Below are 23,451 nucleotides of genomic sequence, written 5' to 3'. Positions count from 1 at the left end.
CACAGTGCAGCTTCCATCAGCAGTGCCAAGACTACAACCACACTTCTACACCTCATTCCTAATATGAGCGACTGCACAGACCTACCAGACCTACCAGGGACTAACCACCAAAAACACACATTTGACATTGTCCCACACATAAGAGAATCTGCACACAGGACCAGAACCCCAACCACTGACACCAGGACCAGAACCCCAACTGACACCAGGACCAGAACCACTGACACCAGGACCAGAACCCCAACTGACACCAGGACCAGAACCCCGACCACTGACACCAGGACCAGAACCCCAACAACTGACACCAGGACCAGAACCCCAACACCAGGATCAGAACCCCAACCAATGACACCAGGATCCTGACCATTGACACCAGGACCAGAACCCCCCTGACCACTGACACCAGGACCAGAACCCCAACTGACACCAGGACCAGAACCACTGACACCAGGACCAGAACCCCAACCACTGACACCAGGACCAGAACCCCAACTGACACCAGGACCAGAACCCCAACCACTGACACCAGGACCAGAACCCCAACAACTGACACCAGGACCAGAACCCCAACACCAGGATCAGAACCCCAACCAATGACACCAGGATCCTGACCATTGCCACCAGGATCAGAACCCCAACCACTGACACCAGGACCAGAACCCCCTGACCACTGACACCAGAACCCGAACCCCCTGACCACTGACACCAGAACCCGAACCCCCTGACCACTGACACCAGGACCAGAACCCCGGCCACTGACACCAGGACCAGAACCCCGGCCACTGACACCAGGACCAGAACCCCGGCCACTGACACCAGGACCAGATCCCCAACAACTGACACCAGGACCAGAACCCCAACCAATGACACCAGGATCCTGACCACTGACACCAGGATCAGAACCCCAACCAATGACACCAGGACCAGAACCCCCTGACCACTGACACCAGGACCAGAACCCCCCTGACTAGTGACACCAGGACCAAACCCCCCTGACCACTGTCACCAGGACCAGAACCCCCCTGACCACTGACACCAGGACCAGAATCCCCTGACTACTGACACCAGGACCATAACCCTCTGACCACTGATACCAGGACCAGAATCCCCTGACCACTGACACCAGGACCAGAACCCCCTGGCCACTGACACCAGGACCAGAACCGCCTGACCACTGACATCAGGACCAGAACGCCGACCATTGACACCAGGACCAGAACCACGACCACTGACACTATGGCCACTCTAAAGGATCAGCTGGAAGTCAGGTAAATAGATATCCATTGAGATAGAACACATCTGTACATGTAGGGAGATATTGTACATTCCAAGCACATCTGGAGGGGGGGGGGGTGCTGGTCACTGCTGCACAGAGATCATCACAGGCAGAAATAGCAAGACTTTCCCAAATGTCACCATACTATCCCACCTCCTCTGTCCTGCAACAAATCAGGATCACCAATTCCACCTGGAAGGGGGCGGTCACCACTTACCTGAGGGGCCCATGGTTTTCTCGAGCTCTCCAAGGCTCTTCGTTCTCTCCGGGGCTCTCCAAGTTCCCTGGGTCTCTTTGGGCTATCCAGGGCTCTCCAGGGGTCCTCAAGCGCCCTACGGCTTTTCAGGTTCTCTGGGGCTTTTGGAGTTCTCTCTTTGAGCTCCTCAAGCTCTCTGGAGCTCCTTTGCCTTGCTGAGGCTCTCTGGGGATTTTTGGGCTCTTCAGGCACTCTGAGGCTTTGGTGGCTCTTCAAGATCTCTGGAGCTCTTAAGGACTCTCCGGGGCTCTTTGGACTCTCCGGGTTTCTTCATGATCTTCAAGCTCTTGGTGCACTTTGGGCTCTCTGAGGCTTTCTGATGTCTTCAGAGCTCTTGGGGCTCCTCAGGCGCTTCAGGGATCTGCGGGGCTCCTGGGACCCCTCCGGCCTCTCTGGGGCTCTTGGGGCTCCTCAGGCTCTTCGGGGCTCTCGGGACTCCTCAGGGCTCTCCGGGCTCGGGATCAGCATGCAGGTCCCGGTTGTAAATGGCAGGAACATTGTTTCTTGTAGCTCGGTTAATCATCAACTTTCAGACTAGTTAATTTGTAATTGGAAGGTGGTTAGGTGGCCGCTGTTCTTCCAGCAGATAGCGGCACGAATGGGCCAATTTCAGGGCAGAGATAATAACGAGCGATGTATAAAAGTCACAGAACGTCCCATTTAATATTTAACTAAATTAAGACACTTTGGTGAGCAATTTAGCACTAAATCTGCCGTCATTAACATGTCTGAGATTGTTTCCTCGGTTAGTCTTTGTCCGCCGGGGTAATTGGACACAAACAGTCACCAGAGCACGTAGCAAAGACAACGGGAAATGGAGCCAAACAAGAGAAGATGTGACCGACTTCTAATGATGGAGAACGAGCGAGGGCCACCGAATGGGCAGCAATAAACAATCGATATGAAAGTGATCAAGAATTAAAGTGGACCTGTCATCAGATAAACATCTTTATAAGTAACGTGTCAGTGTCCCCCTTCCAGGTATTTATTCCTTCTCACAGAGATCACAGCACTCCCCCTGACAACTCCTTCATCTAATCTCCTCTCCAGAAGGACGGCGCCAGCTTTATTCAGGCATCATCCAGGCTCACCATCTACTTCCTGGACTGAGATGGCGGCTCAGAGATGACACAATCCTGTAAATCCTGGTGCCTGTGCAGTTCTTGGTTGTGTTCACAAATGTCTGACACAGATCAGCCCCTGCCGCTCATCTTGTCAATGGTTACAAAGTTACAATGTACAGTCTGATCAGTGGGGGGAGGGGAGACTGAGGAAATGACCTCTCCTCCTTCTACAAAGTTACAATGTACAGTCTGATCACTGGGTGAGGCGAAACTGAGGAAATGCCTCCTCCTCCTCCTACAAAGTTACAATGTACAGTCTGATCACTGGGGGAGGAGACTGAGGAAATACCTCCCCTTCCTCCTACAAAGTTACAATGTACAGTCTGATCACTGGGGGAGGGGAGACTGAGGAAATGACTCCTCCTCCTCCTACAAAGTTACAATGTACAGTCTGATCACTGGGGGAGGAGACTGAGGAAATACCTCCCCTTCCTCCTACAAAGTTACAATGTACAGTCTGATCACTGGAGAGACTGAGGAAATGACTCCTCCTCCTTCTACAAAGTTACAATGTACAGTCTGATCACTGGGGGAGGGGAGACTGAGGAAATGCTTCCTCCTGCCTGCAGCAGACTGATGACATCTCAGCCTAGGCACAGTCACTGACTGCAGCTCAGGGACGGCTTTTTACTGATAAAAGTTGGAGTTTTCTGATCAGTGATCCAGTTGCTGGATATTATGGGATGTCGGGAACTTATTCATGTAAAGTCAATGACGGGTCTACTTTACCGCAGAAAGGTTGCTGAAGACGTTGGGCAGATGCCAGTGAATATGACGCAAACAGGGGGAAGCGACTGCGGTTTATAAACGCAGCTAATGATGAAAAGAGGGCAGAAAATCGGCCAATCAGTCTTTGCTGATCAATAAATAATCACATCCTCAGACATTCCCCTCCCCCCCCTCCGAGGTCACATTCACATATAACGTCTGTCAGTGCGTGAAAAATTGTGCGTTTGTGTACGTTTTTGCGGCACACAGAGGGCAGCCCATTGATTTCATTGATTGATTTCATTGATTGATTTCATTGATCGATTGATTTCAGTAGGCTGCCCTATACGCGATGAAAGTGGCAAAGTAACTCGCACAGCGTTCTGAGCGATGTGCGTTTTTTTAACCACGTGTTTTGCTGCATATGACGCACGTTTTCTGCTGGCGTTTGTGGGGGGGGGCTCCGCCCATCACTAATGATCGATTCGCAGACTCGGCGATTTCCTCCGGAGGTCGGCCAAGTCTCGCTCCTTCCAGAAGTGACTGCCATCTTATAAATAAAAGTGTTTTCACTGCAGCGCACATGACGTAACGCGTAGGACGGGCGATACGACTGTGCGGGGAATTCCCCAGGAATGACGGGTCGCTACGCCCGGCTATTATCACAATTTAAAGTCCATTAGAAATAAAAATAAAACAGACCGAGCGCAGCGAGCGATCGTGTGTCACGCTTTAATTTCCTACATTTCAATTCTGCCTCCCCCACCAAATATTTCCTGCCAGTGACGCGTCTGGTTACTACGGGCAACGCCGACACTGGCAGTCTTCATGTGCACACTGCATCTTCTCTATTACAACGCATTGACAGTACAAGATTCCCCCCCTCCCCCTTCCTCCAACCTACAGCCGGAGCAGAAGAGGACCTGTCATAGGAGAAGAGGACTTGGAGAAGGGGACTTGTCATAGAAGAGGACCTGTCATAGGAGAAGGGGACCTGTCATAGGAGAAGAGGACTTGGAGAAGGGGACTTGTCATAGAAGAGGACCTGTCATAGGAGAAGGGGACCTGTCATAGGAGAAGGGGACCTGTCACAGGAGAAGGGGACCTGTCATAGGAGAAGAGGACTTGGAGAAGGGGACTTGTCATAGAAGAGGACCTGTCATAGGAGAAGGGGACCTGTCATAGGAGAAGGGGACCTGTCATAGGAGAAGGGGACCTGTCACAGGAGAAGGGGACCTGTCATAGGAGAAGGGGACCTGTCATAGGAGAAGAGGACCTGTCACAGGAGAAGGGGACCTGTCATAGGAGAAGGAGACCTGTCATATGAGAAGAGGACCTGTCATAGAAGAGGACCTGTCATAGGAGAAGAGGACCTGTCATAGGAGAAGGGGACCTGTCATAGGAGAAGAGGACTTGGAGAAGGGGACTTGTCATAGGAGAAGGGGACCTGTCATAGGAGAAGAAGACCTGTCATAGGAGAAGAGGACCTGTCATAGGAGAAGAGGACCTGTCATAGGAGAAGAGGACCTGTCATAGGAGAAGGAGACCTGTCATATGAGAAGAGGACCTGTCATAGAAGAGGACCTGTCATAGGAGAAGGGGACCTGTCATAGGAGAAGGGGACCTGTCACAGGAGAAGAGGACCTGTCACAGGAGAAGAGGACCTGTCACAGGAGAAGGGGACCTGTCATAGGAGAAGAGGACTTGGAGAAGGGGACTTGTCATAGGAGAAGGGGACCTGTCATAGGAGAAGGGGACCTGTCATAGGAGAAGGGGACCTGTCACAGGAGAAGGGGACCTGTCATAGGAGAAGAGGACTTGGAGAAGGGGACTTGTCATAGGAGAAGGGGACCTGTCATAGGAGAAGAAGACCTGTTATAGGAGAAGAGGACCTGTCATAGGAGAAGAGGACCTGTCACAGGAGAAGAAGACCTGTCATAGGAGAAGAGGACCTGTCATAGGAGAAGAGGACCTTTCATAGGAGAAGAGGACCTGTCACAGGAGAAGGGGACCTGTCATAGGAGAAGGAGACCTGTCATATGAGAAGAGGACCTGTCATAGAAGAGGACCTGTCATAGGAGAAGGGGACCTGTCACAGGAGAAGAGGACCTGTCACAGGAGAAGGGGACCTGTCATAGGAGAAGAGGACTTGGAGAAGGGGACCTGTCATAGGAGAAGGGGACCTGTCATAGGAGAAGAAGACCTGTCATAGGAGAAGAGGACCTGTCATAGGAGAAGAGGACCTGTCATAGGAGAAGAGGACCTGTCATAGGAGAAGAGGACCTGTCACAGGAGAAGGGGACCTGTCATAGGAGAAGGGGACCTGTCACAGGAGAATGGGACCTGTCACAGGAGAAGGGGACCTGTCATAGGAGAAGAGGACTTGGAGAAGGGGACTTGTCATAGGAGAAGGGGACCTGTCATAGGAGAAGAGGACCTGTCATAGGAGAAGAGGACCTGTCATAGGAGAAGAGGACCTGTCATAGGAGAAGAGGATCTGTCACAGGAGAAGGGGACCTGTCATAGGAGAAGGAGACCTGTCATATGAGAAGAGGACCTGTCATAGAAGAGGACCTGTCATAGGAGAAGGGGACCTGTCACAGGAGAAGAGGACCTGTCACAGGAGAAGGGGACCTGTCATAGGAGAAGAGGACTTGGAGAAGGGGACTTGTCATAGGAGAAGGGGACCTGTCATAGGAGAAGAGGACCTGTCACAGGAGAAGAGGACCTGTCACAGGAGAAGGGGACCTGTCATAGGAGAAGGGGACCTGTCATAGGAGAAGAGGACCTGTCACAGGAGAAGAGGACCTGTCACAGGAGAAGGGGACCTGTCATAGGAGAAGAGGACTTGGAGAAGGGGACTTGTCATAGGAGAAGGGGACCTGTCATAGGAGAAGAAGACCTGTCATAGGAGAAGAGGACCTGTCATAGGAGAAGAGGACCTGTCATAGGAGAAGAGGACCTGTCACAGGAGAAGAAGACCTGTCATAGGAGAAGAGGACCTGTCATAGGAGAAGAGGACCTGTCATAGGAGAAGAGGACCTGTCACAGGAGAAGGGGACCTGTCATAGGAGAAGAGGACCTGTCATAGGAGAAGAGGACCTGTCACAGGAGAAGGGGACCTGTCATAGGAGAAGGAGACCTGTCATATGAGAAGAGGACCTGTCATAGGAGAAGGGGACCTGTCACAGGAGAAGGGGACCTGTCATAGGAGAAGAGGACTTGGAGAAGGGGACTTGTCATAGGAGAAGGGTACCTGTCATAGGAGAAGAGGACCTGTCATAGGAGAAGAGGACCTGTCATAGGAGAAGGAGACCTGTCATATGAGAAGAGGACCTGTCATATGAGAAGAGGACCTGTCATATGAGAAGAGGACCTGTCATAGAAGAGGACCTGTCATAGGAGACACAGCTTTCTGACTCTTTCTAGTAGGATCTGCATGGAGTTGTGATCAGTGTATGGGGGGGTCCTGACACTGCAGATAATTCGTCAGTGCCACCTCTCACATTCTAACATTAACCAATCAGGATGGACGGATGATTTGAAGTTCAAAGTCTAAAAAAAAAGTCACAGACCAATGAGAGCAAGGAGTCCAGAACCGTATAATACAGAACAGATGATTGGCTGCACTCCGGTCCTGACAGTGAGGAGTTCTCAGCAGATATGAGACTTCGTATCAATTCTTCTTATTTCCTCCATTGATACTAAATGATCAATTATTGGATCTTTTCTGGAATATTCCATCTTCTATGACTTCCCATCAATTGTCTTTAGAAGATTTCTATCAGAGGAGATTCGATTGGCTTTTTTTCTACAGGAGCTTTAGAGGTCAGTTTTAGGTTTGCCCCAAATGTTGCAACTGTTCTGTAGCCCTGAAGAAGGAGGAGACCCCCCAAAACGCATCGGATGACCCATCTGACCAATACTGAGTTCAGCCATCAAATCTTCCCGACCTCTGTCGCGCTACAAGCCCCTCCCACAGAAAGCTTTCTCTACCCCACCCACCTCCAGACATGACACAATCGGGGGGGGGGGGGGGGTTTACTAAAGGCAAATAGACAGTCGCTCCAGAGCTTAGTAAATGAGGGGAAGCTTCACTTTACAAAAAATAACCAATCGGGTGCAAGGAAGATTGAAAATAACTTTTTCCTGCTCACACGTGATTGGATGATGGAAGTCAGCAGAGCTTCTCCACATTCACTAAGCTCTGGAGCAACTGCAACTTTTACAACCTTTAGTAACTCAACCCCAATGTTATCAGTCATTTATCTTCCATCATGCTTCATCTGTGCTCTCCCATCATCCTCATCCTTCATCTGTTGTCTTCCCTCATCCTCAATCTGTTGTCTTCCCTCATCCTCATCCTTCATCTGTTGTCTTCCCTCATCCTAATCCTTCATCTGTGCTCTCCCATCATCCTCATCCTTCATCTGTTGTCTTCCCTCATCATTCTCATCGTTGATCTGTTGTCTTCCCTCATCCTCATCCTTCATCTGTTGTCTTCCCTCATCCTCATCCTTCATCTGTTGTCTTCCCTCATCCTCATCCTTCATCTGTTGTCTTCCCTTATCCTAATCCTTCATCTGTGCTCTCCCATCATCCTCATCCTTCATCTGTTGTCTTCCCTCATCATCCTCATCGTTGATCTGTTGTCTTCCCTCATCCTCGCCCTTCATCTGTTTATTCTTCATCATCCTCATCGTTGATCTGTTGTCTTCCCTCATCCTTACCCTTCATCTGTTTATCCATCATTCTCATCCCTAATCTGTTGTCTTCCGTCATCCTCATCCCTCATCAGATGTCTTCCATCTTCCTCATCCCTCATCGGACCTCTTCCTACCTCCTCATCCTTCATCGGACCTCTTCCTACCTCCTCATCCTTCATTGGACCTCTTCCTACCTCCTCATCCTTCATTGGACGTCTTCTATTATCCTCATCCTTCATCGGACGTCCTCCATCATCCTCCTCCTTCATCTGACGTCTTCTATCATCCTCATCCCTCATCGGACGTCTTCCTACCTCCTCATCCTTCATCGGACATCTTCCATCATCCTCATCCCTCATCAGACATCTTCTATCATCCTCATCCTTAATTGGACATCTTGCATCATCCTCATCAGACATCTTCTATCATCCTCATCCTTCATCGGACATCTTCCATCATCCTCATCCCTCATCAGACATCTTCTATCATCCTCATCCCTCATCGGACGTCTTCCTACCTCCTCATCCTTCATCGGACGTCTTCCATCATCCTCATCCCTCATCAGACATCTTCTATCATCCTCATCCTTAATCAGACGTCTTCCATCATCCTCATCAGACATCTTCTATCATCCTCATCCTTCAACAGACATGTTCTACCATCCTCATCCTTCATCGGACATCTTCCATCATCCTCATCCTTCATCGGACGTCTTCCATCATTCTCATCCTTCATCGAACGTCTTCTATCATCCTCATCCTTCATCGAACGTCTTCCACCATCCTCATCCCTCATCGGACGTCTTCCATCATCCTCATCGGACATCTTCTATCATCCTTATCCTTCATCGGACGTCTTCCAACCTCCTCATCCCTCATCGGACGTCTTCCATCATCCTCATCCCTCATCGGACATCTTCTATCATCCTTATCCTTCATCGGACGTCTTCCATCATCCTCATCCCTCATCAGACATCTTCTATCATCCTCATCAGACGTCTTCCACCCTCCTCATCCTTCCTTCACTACCAGGAATAATGAGTTCCTCCTATTAGTGAACTGCTGTGTGTCCGGATGATGATCTTCCCTTAAAGTGACCCATCATTATTTGTCTCCATGAATAAATCGCGGACCGGTCACCATGTTGGCGATCGTTATTCAGACAAGCTCCGCCTTCTATCATTAGTCGTCCTCGAGCTCCAGAAGTCGCCCTGGAAGACTGGATATCGCTCGGCCTCGGACGCACACTTTCCGCACAACGCAACTGACAGAATGTTTGAAAAATGAAAGGTAACCGTCCCTTTCAACATGAAAGCTCCATTCGGCGAGGCGGACTTGTTAATTAGCGCGCACATTGACCAGGCGCTAATGGTCCCCCCCAGTTCATTAGTCAAATGACGATGGAGATGAATGGTCACCTATCTCGTGAGGTTGTTATTTTTGCAGCATTTGATCTCGCCGTTTGGTTGGACCGCCGTGGTCGGCTAATCGGCGGCACTGGACAGCAGGAGGTACGCAGAGAAAACGCCAACCGCCTCATTTATCTCCTTGTTAGCTGGCCGCCGCGCACAGGCCGCTTCACGCTCACATTTGTTTATTTATTTTTTCCAGTGAGGAGGAATTGTTCCCGTGCGTATCGGCGGTGATAATGGCGGCACAGAAGATAATTATTGGTCATTCTGGCCGGGCGGAGGGGAACTGATTGGACGCAGATTCACAAGGAAAAGGGTCAGCTCAGGTGAACGGGGCATTTCCAGGAGCCCTGCCAACAGATGCGCCATCCAATCATCAATTTCACAATTGGTCACCAGTACCAACCCGCCAATGTGTGCTGTCAATGTGTGCTGCCAACGTGTGCCCCCAACGTGTGCCCCCAATGTGTGCCTCCAATGTGTGCTGCCAACTTGTGCTGTCAATGTGTGCCCCCAGTGTGTGCTGCCGTGTGCTGCCAATACGGGCCCCCAATGTGTGCTGCCAACGTGTACCTCCAATGTGTGCTGCCAACGTGTGCCTCCAATGTGTGCCGCCAACGTGTGCCACAAATGTGTGCTCCCATTGTGAGCCGCCAATGTGTGCTACCAACGTGTGCCCCCATATGCCCCCAATGTGTGCTACCAACGTATGCCCCAATGTGTGCTGCCAACGAGTGCCCCCAATGTGTAACGCCAACATGTTCCCCAATGTGTGCTCCCAACGTGTGTCCCTAACATGTGCCCCTAATGTTTGCCGCCAACATGTGCCCCAATGTGTGCTCCCAACGTGTGCCCCGAACATGTGCCCCCAATGTTTGCCGCCAACATGTGCTACCAATGTGTGCCCCCAATGTGTGCCCCCAATGTATGGATCTCCACAATGGGTTCTGCTGGGTGATGTCTTACACAGCAATGCAGAAATAAGCCCCACCCAGTGCACCCTCTCACAATCCCAGCCCAAAGTAGAAAGGAAAGAACTCCTCCCCCCAGGAGAACTATGGCCGCACACAGAGGTAGTCACAGCAAATCCTGGATGACATCAGTCTCTGTACAGAGGAGCTTACACTCTAATGTCCCCTCCCCCACAGTCACATCAGTCTCTATACAGAGGAGCTTACACTCTAATGTCCCCTCCCCCACAGTCACATCAGTCTCTATACAGAGGAGCTTACACTCTAATGTCCCCTCCCCCCCACACATCAGTCTCTATACAGAGGAGCTTACACTCTAATGTCCCCTCCCCCCCACACATCAGTCTCTATACAGAGGAGCTTACACTCTAATGTCCCCTCCCCCACAGTCACATCAGTCTCTGTACAGAGGAGCTTACACTCTAATGTCCCCTCCCCCACAGTCACATCAGTCTCTGTACAGAGGAGCTTACACTCTAATGTCCCCTCCCCCCACAGTCACATCAGTCTCTGTACAGAGGAGCTTACACTCTAATGTCCCCTCCCCCACAGTCACATCAGTCTCTATACAGAGGAGCTTACACTCTAATGTCCCCTCCCCCACAGTCACATCAGTCTCTGTACAGAGGAGCTTACACTCTAACGTCCCCTCCCCCCACAGTCACATCAGTCTCTGTACAGAGGAGCTTACACTCTAATGTCCCCTCCCCCCACAGTCACATCAGTCTCTATACAGAGGAGCTTACACTCTAATGTCCCCTCCCCCACAGTCACATCAGTCTCTGTACAGAGGAGCTTACACTCTAATGTCCCCTCCCCCCACAGTCACATCAGTCTCTATACAGAGGAGCTTACACTCTAATGTCCCATCCCCCACAGTCACATCAGTCTCTGTACAGAGGAGCTTACACTCTAATGTCCCTTCCCCCCACAGTCACATCAGTCTCTATACAGAGGAGCTTACACTCTAATGTCCCCTCCCCCCACAGTCACATCAGTCTCTGTACCAGAGGAGCTTACACTCTAATGTCCCCTCCCCCCACAGTCACATCAGTCTCTATACAGAGGAGCTTACACTCTAATGTCCCCTCCCCCACACAGTCACATCAGTCTCTGTACAGAGGAGCTTACACTCTAATGTCCCTTCCCCCCACAGTCACATCAGTCTCTGTACAGAGGAGCTTACACTCTAATGTCCCCTCCCCCCACAGTCACATCAGTCTCTGTACAGAGGAGCTTACACTCTAATGTCCCCTCCCCCACAGTCACATCAGTCTCTGTACAGAGGAGCTTACACTCTAATGTCTCCCCCCCCCCCACAGTCACATCAGTCTCTGTACAGAGGAGCTTACACTCTAATGTCCCCTCCCCCCACAGTCACATCAGTCTCTGTACAGAGGAGCTTACACTCTAATGTCCCCTCCCCCCACAGTCACATCAGTCTCTGTACCAGAGGAGCTTACACTCTAATGCCCCCCAGTTATAGGTATATGGGTAGAATACAGTCTCTCATCTCGCGGTCAGCGTTTTTTTCGGCGCGGTTTCTTATGGTTAACCCTTTGTGGCGCGGTGAGGTGGCGGGTCCCAGGTGCTCTTTGTTGGCAGCTCGCTCTTCATATCTCTCTCGTCTTTCAGCTGATTAAAGCGCGGGTATTTATTTCATGCTCTGGCGGGGAATAATAGGACATGACAATGGCGTATTGTCGCCGGACCACAATGCATCTCAGTGTCCTCACATGGCGGGGTGACCTTTCCCTTCCAAGCGCTCATAGAAGAGGCCCTGTCCCCTCCAAACAAAACCAATTTTTACACCAAGGTGGGGGTCAGACAAAAGCCCATTGTCCGCCGGCAGATGGAAGTTTGAAGTTACTACGGCAACTGTTTAATCCTCTTTTTTAGCACCTTCTCCGCCGGGCCCGTCCCGGGTTCTACCTTTTAACTCATCGGCTCAGAAGCCGATCGCCTCGCGGGCTGCCCTAATTAGCCGCTATTTTCACAGCGCGGACACCATGATGAGCTAATTCGAGGTTTGCTAAAATAATGACGTACGCCGGGAAATATTCGTCCTCGTGAGGCCCAGTCCGCGGGGACAATAATGAGGCCCATTAATAGGGGAGGACATTAGAATGCTGCTCCAGCGCCAAACACAGGCCGCCATTGTCCCGCGTCCCCCCATTGAATCAACAAGCTATTGTTGTGGACTTGAGAAATAATGGCGAGGGAACTGCGGCCATAAAGATTCCTCTGTGTGCCGGGCTCAGCCGATGCGGGGCCGCGCTCCTTTGAAGCTCTCGATGGACCTCTCGTCTTCTTCAAAAGTTTATTTAGAGGGATCAGAGAGTTCTAATCGACCAATCAGGATCCCCTCTTCATAGCGTCATACTCTGTGCTGGGAACATGGAAGCAGGAATCTGATTGGTTGCTGTGAGAAGCTTTACAAACTCAAATAAACTTCAATAGCTGACCCTCCAAATCTGATCAGTTCTATGACCCGACCCCAAGAGGGCCCAACCTCTGGACCCCAGATGGCCCAACCTCCAAACCCCAGGCGGCCCAACCTCCAAACCCCAGGCGGCCCAACCTCCAAACCCCAGATGCCCCAACCTCCGAACCCCAGACGGCCCAACCTCCGAACCCCAGACGGCCCAACCTCCAAACCCCCACATGGACCAACCTCCAAACCCCCAGACATCCCAACCTCCGAACCCCCAGACATCCCAACCTCCAAACCCCAGATGACCCAACCTCCAAACCCCCAGACGGCCCAACCTTCAAACCCCCAGACGGCCCAACCTCCAAACCCCCAGACGGCCCAACCTCCAAACCCCCACATGGACCAACCTCCAAACCCCCAGACATCCCAACCTCCGAACCCCCAGACATCCCAACCTCCAAACCCCAGATGACCCAACCTCCGAACCCCAGACGGCCCAACCTCCAAACCCCCAGACGGCCCAACCTCCAAACCCCCACATGGCCCAACCTCTAAACCCCCAGACATCCCAACTTCCAAACCCCAGACGGCCCAACCTCCAAACCCCAGACGGCCCAACCTCCAAACCCCAGACGGCCCAACCTCCAAATCCCCAGACATCCCAACCTCCAAACCCCCAGATGGCCCAACCTCCAAACCCCAGACGGCCCAACCTCCAAACCCCAGACGGCCCAACCTCCAAACCCCAGACGGTACAACCGCCGACCCCATATGGAAAAACCTCCAACCCCAGGCAACACAACCACCGAACCCCACAACTGTCCTAGAGGGGAGTTCTCTGTAGCTGCCTGGTTACAGGAGACTGCTAGAAAATACATTACATTACAGGAGACTGCTAGATAATTCTAACATATTACAGGAGACTGCTAAAGGATTTTACCATATTTCAGGTGAGAATGCATCCATGTTACAGGAGACTGCTAGAGAATTCTACTATATTACAGGAGACTGGATATATATATATATATATATATATATATATATATATATATATATATATATATGACATTGTTAGTCGAAGGTTTCCATACACTTTTATTTTAGCTCGCTGTTTTCGGGTTTATTCACTGCGATTCCGGTGATCTAAACGCAGACCGGTCCTCTTCTCACCGCACAGAAGAAGCCGTTTCCTGCACAGAGAATGAATTCCTTTAATCTCCGTCTTATCAGCGAAGTCTTTGTGGCGGCAATCACGGCTCAACGTGCGATATCCCCCCAACGCCGTCACTTATTTAATTAAAAGCGACACTGACAGAAGGACGCGGATTACTGGTGTAATGGTGCATTTACCCAGATTAATCGCCGCCGGTAATGGCTGACGCGTCCAACAAAAGGGATCCGTCAGGAAAAAAAAAAAAACGCCTTTCATCCCAGCCAAAAGGTCACATCATGACTTTTTTTATTTTTAATATACGCGGCCGCCGCCAACGCCGCTACTCCAGGCTTCGCCGGTGGAACATGAGACGCGCTCCAGGTTTTTTTTTTTTTTTTTTTCCCCCGGCCATTTGTTATAATGCACTCATTAAAGTCTGCAAATTAAAAATGCCTGTTTTCAAACCGCCGCGCCGGGCTGGAAGGACGCTGTAATTAGCATGTTATGTATTGTTTAGGTAGACGGGAGGCTCGCGGCCTCGCTAATGTGCGCCGCAACATAATGAGAGACCCTTTTAAAGGAGAAAGGTGATTTGTGAAGTATGGGGCCCATTGTATTCCGCCCGCCGCCACCAGACCGCTAGAAAAAGCAGCTGGAAAAATCACACCAATAATAAAGTTATCAGACAAACGCGCTCTGTGCACTCAAAAAAAAGACGCTTTTATTTACCGCGTCTGCAGCTGTTTATTCTGTTGGCGAACAAAGTCACCTGAAAATGGGAGAAGCGAATATCCCTGGGGGGGGTGGTAATATGTGCGGGTCCACCTGACTGCGTTTCTTGAATCGGACAAAATACATCACACCCGCCCCAGTCATCGACCATAACGTGTCACAAAACCTTCTATGATGTCATCGCTTTCTATAGAATTTTTTATGCTGTTACCACTTAAATGAGGCCTTTTCTGTTACACTTTTCGTGTACAAGTACAAATCAGTATTTTTTTTTGCTAGAAAATGACTTAGAACCCCCAAACATTATATTTTTTTTTTTAGCAGAGACCCTGGGGAATAAAATGGCGATTGTTGTTGTTTCATATGGTATTTGCGCAGCAGATTTTCAAATTAATGTATTTTGGGGAAAAAAATACACTTTAATTCAAAAATTTAAAAAAAAAATGTATTTATTTTTTTTTTTACACTGTCCCTTTTACATTTTTTTCTTTTATCACTTTTATTCCTATTTCAAGGAATGTAAACATCCCTTGTAATAGAAATAAGGGATGACAGGTCCTTTTTAGGGGGAGATCTGGGGTCAAAGAGACCCCACATCTCTCCTCTACCTTTAAAATTAAAAGATAAAAAAAAAATCTTTTGTTTTAAAAATAAAATAAAAATTAACTTCCGCCCTAGACAGGAAGTGACATCCTGATCTTGCTCCCGTCCTCCAAGGCCATAGAGGCGATCAGAGACGATATGGTCTCTGGGAACCTCTATGGCCAACCGAGCAACCTGTCGGAGCCATATATATATATATATATACACATACACAGAGTATAATGTCCCTCCTAGGAGAACAATGTAACACGTGGTAGATGTTTTCTCCTTCAAGACTAATGAGCCCAGAGAAGTGCCAGTAATATTTCTGATACATGTTGGGCCCGGATGGGATGGAAAGTTGTTTCTTCGTACAATAATCTTGTAAACAATGTTGGATTGCAACAAAAGTGATTGTCGTGATGGTGAATATGGAGATATTTTGGGTTAAGTTAAATTTTCTAATTTAAATATTGCGCATTCCGCCCCACAACCATAATGGGACATATTCTTCAGTGTTCTGGATACAATGGAATAAAAGGGTTACATTGTTTGTATTGCATTGTTGTTATACATATTCATCAAAATTTATATATCAACTTGTATTGATGCTAGCAGCCATAGTGCAGACTTTGGTTATATTTTGGCACACTACGTGGTTTTCTGTTTGAGGTATATGTTGGTGTTCTGTTTCTGGGACAGTTGAGGATAATGGTGAAGGCTGGTTTGGGGTTTGGCTGGGTGTTGGGTTGAGGTCGAGGTTCGGGGTTCATCCAGGACTCACTCAGTTAGTCTGGGATCTGGTTGGGGGTTTGTCCGGGATTCATTCAGATGGTCTGGGATCTGATTGGGGGTTCATCCAGGATTCATTCAGATGGACTGGGATCTGGTTGGGGGTTCGTCCGGGATTCATTCAGATGGTCTGGGATCTGGTTGGGGGTTCGTCCGGGACTCATATGGTATTTGGGTTGAGGTCGAGGTTCGGGGTTCATCCAGGACTCATTCAGATAGTCTGGGATCTGGTTGGGGGTTTGGCCGGGACTCATTCAGATGGTCTGGGATCTGGTTGGAGGTTCGTCCGGGATTCATTTAGATCGTCTGGGATCTGGTTGGAGGTTCGTCCGGGATTCGGTTGGGGGTTCATCCGGGATTCATTCAGATAGTCTGGGATCTGGTTGGGGGTTTGGCTGGGATTCATTCAGATGCTCTGAGATCTGGTTGGGGGTTCGTCCGGGACTCATTCAGATGGTCTGAGATCTGGTTGGGGGTTTGTCCGGGACTCATTCAGATGGTCTGAGATCTGGTTGGGGGTTCGTCCGGGATTCGGTTGGGGGTTCGTCCGGGATTCGGTTGGGGGTTCGTCCGGGATTCGGTTGGGGGTTAGTCCGGGACTCATTAAGATAGTCTGTTCACTTTGTTTTTTGGTGTGGCATCTTTAAAGAAACTATCTAATTCAAATTCAAAAAGTCACAAAGCACGAGCATCATAAGCTCACTTTGATTGCAGAGAGAGCACTTTGAGTCCCAGAAAGAAATCTGCTATACAAATATTAAATTATTTAAAAACGGGATAATCTTTGGTGCTACATCGAAGTCTCTCAACTTGTCATTAGTGAATCCCAATCAGATGAAGGCAGAGATGACAATTCTGGAATGTTGCAGAGCAGATGCCGTACCATCACACCCCTGATGGAGACTACAAGTGAAATGGCAAACATGGTCCACTGTTGGCACCTTCAAGAAATCCATCCCATGAAATGCCATCCACTGATTGCACCGGAGTGCATGAAGACAGAAAGTGGCTGCATAGAGGCTGCAGTAGATCAGCAGCACCGAAAAGTAACAAAGAGTGAAAAAAGTAAGATGCTTTTATGATATGCAGAGTAGTTCGAGTTTCCATCTACTCCAAGCATTGTTCCCGTACAGCTTTAGCGGGCTCGTCCAAAGCCCCGAGCGCCCCACCGCTGTATTCTATAATCAGGGGGGCTCACAAGTAGCCAAATACCAGTTTGCTTTCCAATGACAGGGCCATAATTCCCGTATAGATTTATGTTTGGCGGCGTGCCTGGGCGTACTCTGCAATCGTTATTTAAACACCTAACTCACCATCATAAACATCTAAGGCCACGCTCAATAATCGTATTATTCAGGTCGCCGAGCCATAAAAAGCGCATTGTGCAGCTGTGGAACCTTTCAAAACAGCGATGTCGTAAGTTCCAAAATCTTCTGGAAAAAAAAAAAAAAAAAAAAAGCAGAGCGTGGTTTTATTTGCGGGCGCACAATGCGGGGCAGTGTGTGTGCAGCGACCTCGCACACAATGCTAAATGAGCGCAGATTATAGGAAAGTCACCAGGCCCGGTTTATTCTTAGAATAACAATTGCAGAGAAAGCCCCTTTCACTCCGCCAATCTTCTGTTTGGGTTTCAGATCTGATATTTAATGTCTCGCAGGCTGTGGAGAAACCACAGACAGACCAGAAGCCGAACATAAACCTTCTGTGTTAAGTGGATAGAAAAACACTTCAACACAAACTTCATTCAGCTGCGAACGCCGCGCCGCCCTCCAAAAACTTTACAAACTCCCCCCCCCCAAAAAAAAAAAAAAAAATGAACGTCGTTTTCCCCAAACACAGGATTATTTGTCTTATATTCAAATCTATTTTCTCTCTTTTTTTTTTTTTTCTCTTCGGAGGGTTGCGTCGAATGATTATTTTTAAGACTGCGATATTATTTAAATCTTTTTTTTTTAAGGGTCACTTATTCGCTGTTTCCACACCATGTCATCCGAGATGTCAGTAATTTATTATTCCACACTGAAAGACGTACGAAGGAAACTTGTTTATTGAGCAATTATCCAGAGTTTATTAAATTGCACCAAGCCATGAAAATGACATTACGGCTATTATCGGCGATGGAAATGAGCGCGGCGTTCCCGCATCAGCCAGTTTGTTTAAAATATCTGCGGCTTCATTTATATATATATATATATATATATATATATATATATATATATATATATATATATATATAATTCTGTATGGCTCACTTCTAATAATAACTAAGAAAAACATGCCTCTTGTGTTCGAGGAAAATCTGATTAGTTTGTCTTCAGAAATAAATCTCTATAAATTGTGTCCTTCAATTCAAATTCACAATAAGAGATTTAGAAGTGAAAAGATTTCTTTACTGTCACCTCGAATGACACGAGCGATCGCCTTCGACTTATTTTTCACTATTGACAAACATTTGTGTTAAAAAAAAAAAAAAAGAAAAGAAAAGCTGCACCAGGTGGCACGCAGGTGAAACGCATACAACAACATAAAAAAAATTAATAAATAAACTCACCATAGAAAAAAAAAATCAGCACCATCATGTGATTTATAAAATGTAACAATCCTTATTAGATACTTTGTAATATAATTGGAAGAAGGAATACAAACAGCAACAGTATGAACAATAGTGCGCATGAGCGAAGTAACCACTTAAGGACCGAGCGTCCTTCCGAGATTTGTTGTTTACAAGTTAAAAACAGTTTTTTTTTGCTAGAAAATGACTTAGAACCCCCAAACATTATATATATATTTTTCTAACGCCCTAGAGAATAAAATGGCGGTCATTGCAATACTTTCTGTCACACCGTATTTGCGCAGCGGTCTTACAAGCGCACTTTTTTTGGAAAAAATACAGTTTTTTTTAATTAAAACATAAGACAACAGTAAAGTTAGCCCAAATTTGTTATATTGTGAAAGATAATGTTACGACGAGTAAATTGATACCAAACATGTCACACTTCAAAATTGCGCCCGCTTGTGGAATGGCGACAAACTTTTACCCTTAAAAGTATCCATAGGCGACGTTTAAGAAATTCTAATGGTTGCATGTTTCGAGTTCCAGAGGAGGTCTAGAGCTAGAATTATCGCTCTCGCTCTACAGACTGTGGCGATACCTCACATGTGTGGTTTGAACACCGTTTTCATATGCGGGCGCTACTCACGGGTATGCGTTCACTTCTGCACGCGAGCTCGGCGGGACGGGGCGCGTTTTAAAAAAAAATGTTTTTTCTGATTTATTTTACCTTTTATTTTTACACTGTTGTTTTTTTTTAAAAATGGTGTCACTTTTATTCCTTTTACAAGGAATGTAAACATCCCTTGTAATAGAAAAAAGCATGACAGGTCCTCTTAAATATGAGATCTGGGGGGGGGGGTCACAAAGACCTCACATCTCATATTTACACTAAAATGCAAAAAAAAAATAAAAAAAAATATGTTGTCATTTAAAAAAAAAAAATGTCCCTTTAAGAGCTATGGGCGGAAGTGATGTTTTGACGTCGCTTCCACCCTGCAATTATATGGAGATGGGTGGGGGCCATCTTCCCCTCACTGGTCTCCATGTCAGGCTAGGGAAAGGATCCAATCGCCTCCGCTGCTGGTAAACGGAGGAGGGCACCAAAGCGCGGCGGGAGGGGGGTCCCCTCTCCCGCCGCCGATAAAAGTGATCTTGCATCGAATCCGCCACAGAGACCACTTACATTTTGAAGCAGACCACCCGCTGAAGAAGAGGATACCGGGGGATATGGTAGCTAGCTGCTGCCATAACAACGATAAACCTCTTCAAAGTACCGACGTACAACAACGGTGGGCAGTCCAGAAGTGGTTAAATTAAACAAAGGTGCCAAATCCTGCCATGTTATTATACCGAATAAACCAGCATCACCAGATCCAGTGGGACTCCAGGGCCGGACTGACCCAGGTCATGCACATGTATGAACATCAGATATCTGGAAGAAACTTCCCGAGTCCAAACACGAAGATGCGCTGTAGAGTAAATGTGCACATTTGTGCCTTTTTGCACATACACATGCATACAAATTCTTCTAGCCTTTCCTGAGGTGTGTTGTACATGCGTATTTGCGCATATACATGGATACATGTGTAAAATACTATCCAACAATGCAGATTTTTTTTTTAAAAAAGAACTATATGTAGCGCAAGTTTATATACAGACCCTCCAAAAAATGGACTACCTTTAGAGAAGTAAAAAAAAAAGCCTGAATTCCTAAAACAATAGCGTCTATAGAAGAATCACATATCCCCCGCCATACTGACTTACCTACCTGGGAGGCATCATCTTCATCCTTCACATGGAATATTTCTCGGATTTTCAGGGAAATGAGATCCAATATTATTAGCAGATATTTCATCGCAGATACTTTCTGTGGCTGGATCCCGGACGAGCCCCCAACCTGTATTGTTTGGATTCCTATATATATGTAAATGACCCAAGGTCATGCCTGCCTCAGACTCCCTGTAAATTCAGAGAAGCTGATTTATGCAGCGTATTTACAGGGGCGAGTTCAAAAACAATGAACACTCATTGGGGTTGATTTACTAAAGGCAAAAAGACTATGCACTTTGGAAAGTGCAGTTGCCCACGGCAAGAGCAGTTGCTCCAGAGTTTAGTAAATGAGCAGAAGCTCTGCTGACTTTCATCAACCAATCACATGCAAGCAAAAATGCTGTTTTTTTTTTTTTATTTTCCTTGCATGTGATTGGGTATTCTTTGCAAAGTGAAGCTTTGCCTCATTTACTAAGCTCTGAAGCAACTGCACTTTCCAAGGTGCACAGTCTATTGGCCTTTAGTAAATCAACCCCTCAAACTTTTTTTATGCCGAATAAACCAGCATCACCGGATACAAGGGGAGTCCTGGACTGAATGGCCATTTACATATACAACAATCATTTAAATACAGATATAATGGTGGAGATGAAAACTCTACATGTCTCATGGCTGGTGGACCCTGAGGAAGCAGCTGCCTGATACGTTGTATGGTGGGTTCTAAGCTCCACCACTTCTGGTATACTGACCTACCTACCTGGGAGGTACCATCCTCATCTTTCTCATGGGGTATTTCTCAGGGACATGAGATCCAGTATTATTAGCAATTTTACAAATGGCATTGTTGTTACTTTTTTGAACCTGGTTTCCAGACAAGCCTCCAAGCTGTATTCATTAGACTCCTATATACAGTATGTGAATGGCCCAGGTCACCCCAGCCCTGGACTCCTATTGAATGCCGTGATGTTGGTTTATCTGTACAAGAATATGGTTGGATTTGGCGTGTTCATTAATTTTAACTCGCTCATGTTTGCTGTTTATATTGTTACTGTTGTGCTCCTTTTCCTGTATACATTACAAAGTATCTAATAAAGATGTTACATTTTGTATAAAACATGGTGGTGCATTTTTTGAATAACAGGTAGATTTTTTTTGCTGTAGTTGTGCGTTCTTCTTCTCTCTCTTCTCTCATCTTTTTGAATAACAGTTAGATTTGTTTCTAAATGTTACCTAAACACTTCTGTGCAGTCAATCACATTGCTCAAAACAGCAAAATACTCTGCGACGTTCTTCGCAAAAGAATTGAATACCACAAGTGAACTCCGATATGAACTGAGGGCAGAAAACCGCCCCCGACATTTGTTGGAACGAGGCGGCGATGTCCAGAGGGGCATGCGGAGAGACGAGGGGGCTTTTTATGACTTTGGGATTTGTTTGGATAAATTTCTTCTGCCAACTAAATGACTTTACACCCCGGTGTGGAAAATGTGATGCAGCCTAAGAGTGGGTGATCGGCGGGCAATTAGATGCGCTGACAGACGGTATTATTATAAAATCGTAATAATAACATTCCGCCCAATATTACCGAGGGGGGCGAAGACGAATCGGAATGTGCAACACACGCATACCACATAGACGACATACAAATATATATATAGGGCCTGCAGACTAAACAGGCTCATGAATTATCCAGGTGGCAGGAACATTTAGGAGATAATTAAAATGAAATTCATCTGTACATAGTTCAGCCCTTCCTAACTGCATAAGAATGTCATCTATTCGTATATAGTTCATCCCCTCCGGATGTATAATTTGATACTAGCAGCATTTGGGGAAGAATGACATGAGATGAATGCATTTGTATTGGTTGGGTGGGCAATGGGGATAACATGACTGTGTATGTAGTTCAGGTATCAGAACTGTCAGCTGCTGTGGAGGTGATTAGAATGCTGCATTGTCACCTCTACAGTATCTAAAGGAACGTGTACGGACAGATGTATGGGCAACGTCTGTGCTGGGTCCATTGGAAGGTCAGAGGTCATCTTCACAGGTGATCTTGTACATTGTCTCCCAGCTCCTGAGTGTGCACCATATGAGGGTCCACAGACAATGGGTGACCTCTGATCCCCAAAACTCCATGTAAAGTCTAGATAAAGCAAGGTAAGATATATATATATATATATATAGGGATGTAGAAATATTTCATGTGCTATAAAAATAATAGTAAAAGAAGAAATAAGGAAAAAGAAGAACGAAGAAGAAGAATAAAGAATGAAGGAAAATGAAGGAAGAAGAAGAAAGAAGATGAAGAAAAAAGAAAGAAGAAGAAGATGAAGGAAGAAGGGAGAAGGAATAAAGAAGAAAGAAGAAGAAAGAAGATGAAAAAAAAAGTAAGAAGAAGATGAAGAAAGGAGAAGGAAGATGAAGGAAGAAGAAAGAAGAAGAGGAAGGAAGGAAGGAAGGAAGGAAGGAAGGAAGGAAGGAAGGAAGGACGGACGGACGGAAGGAAGGAAGGAAGGGATGGAAGGGAGAAGGAAGGGACGGAAGGGAGAAGGAAGAAAGAAGAAAGAAATAGAAGATGAAGGGAGAAGAAATAAGTAAAAGATGAAGGGAGAAGGAAGAAGGAAGAAGAAGAAAGAAGAAAGAAGAAGAAAGAAGAAAGAAAGAAGAAATAAATAGAAGATGAAGGGAGAAGGAAGAAGGAAGAAGGGAGAAGAGAGAAGAAAGAAGAAAAAAAGAAGAAGGAAGAAGAAAGAAGAAATAGAGGATGAAGGGAGAAGAGATAAGAAAGCAGAAAGAAGATGAAAGAAGAAGATGAAGGAAGAAGATGAAGGAAGAAGATGAAAGAAGAAAGAAGAAAAGGAAGATGAAGGAAGAAGAAAAAAGAAGAAAGAGGAAGAAGAAGGAAGAAGAAGGAAGAAGAAGGAAGAAGAAAGAAGAAGAATAAGAAAGAAGAAGATGAAGAAAGGAGAAAGAAATTGA

At 47.0% G+C, this 23,451-nt stretch overlaps 1 protein-coding gene across 5 annotated transcripts in view; it reads right to left on the bottom strand.

Moving 5' to 3' along the window:
* SOX6 (SRY-box transcription factor 6) overlaps positions 1-23,451 on the bottom strand; it is a 507,467-nt gene that overhangs the window by 366,790 nt on the left and 117,226 nt on the right. The window contains exon 1 of one of the 5 annotated variants that reach the window (XM_073603955.1): positions 1,494-2,082. The exons of 3 other annotated variants lie outside the window; for them this stretch is intronic. The gene's annotated coding sequence lies outside the window, so the exon portion shown is untranslated. Of the gene's footprint in view, positions 1-1,493; positions 2,083-23,451 lie in introns of those variants that run through there. One more of the 5 variants, XM_073603958.1, reaches the window with a different exon arrangement.

This window comes from Aquarana catesbeiana, linkage group LG11 (assembly GCF_042186555.1).
Source record: "Aquarana catesbeiana isolate 2022-GZ linkage group LG11, ASM4218655v1, whole genome shotgun sequence".
Classification (NCBI taxonomy): domain Eukaryota; kingdom Metazoa; phylum Chordata; class Amphibia; order Anura; family Ranidae; genus Aquarana; species Aquarana catesbeiana.
This window is presented reverse-complemented; position numbering and strand designations above follow the sequence as displayed.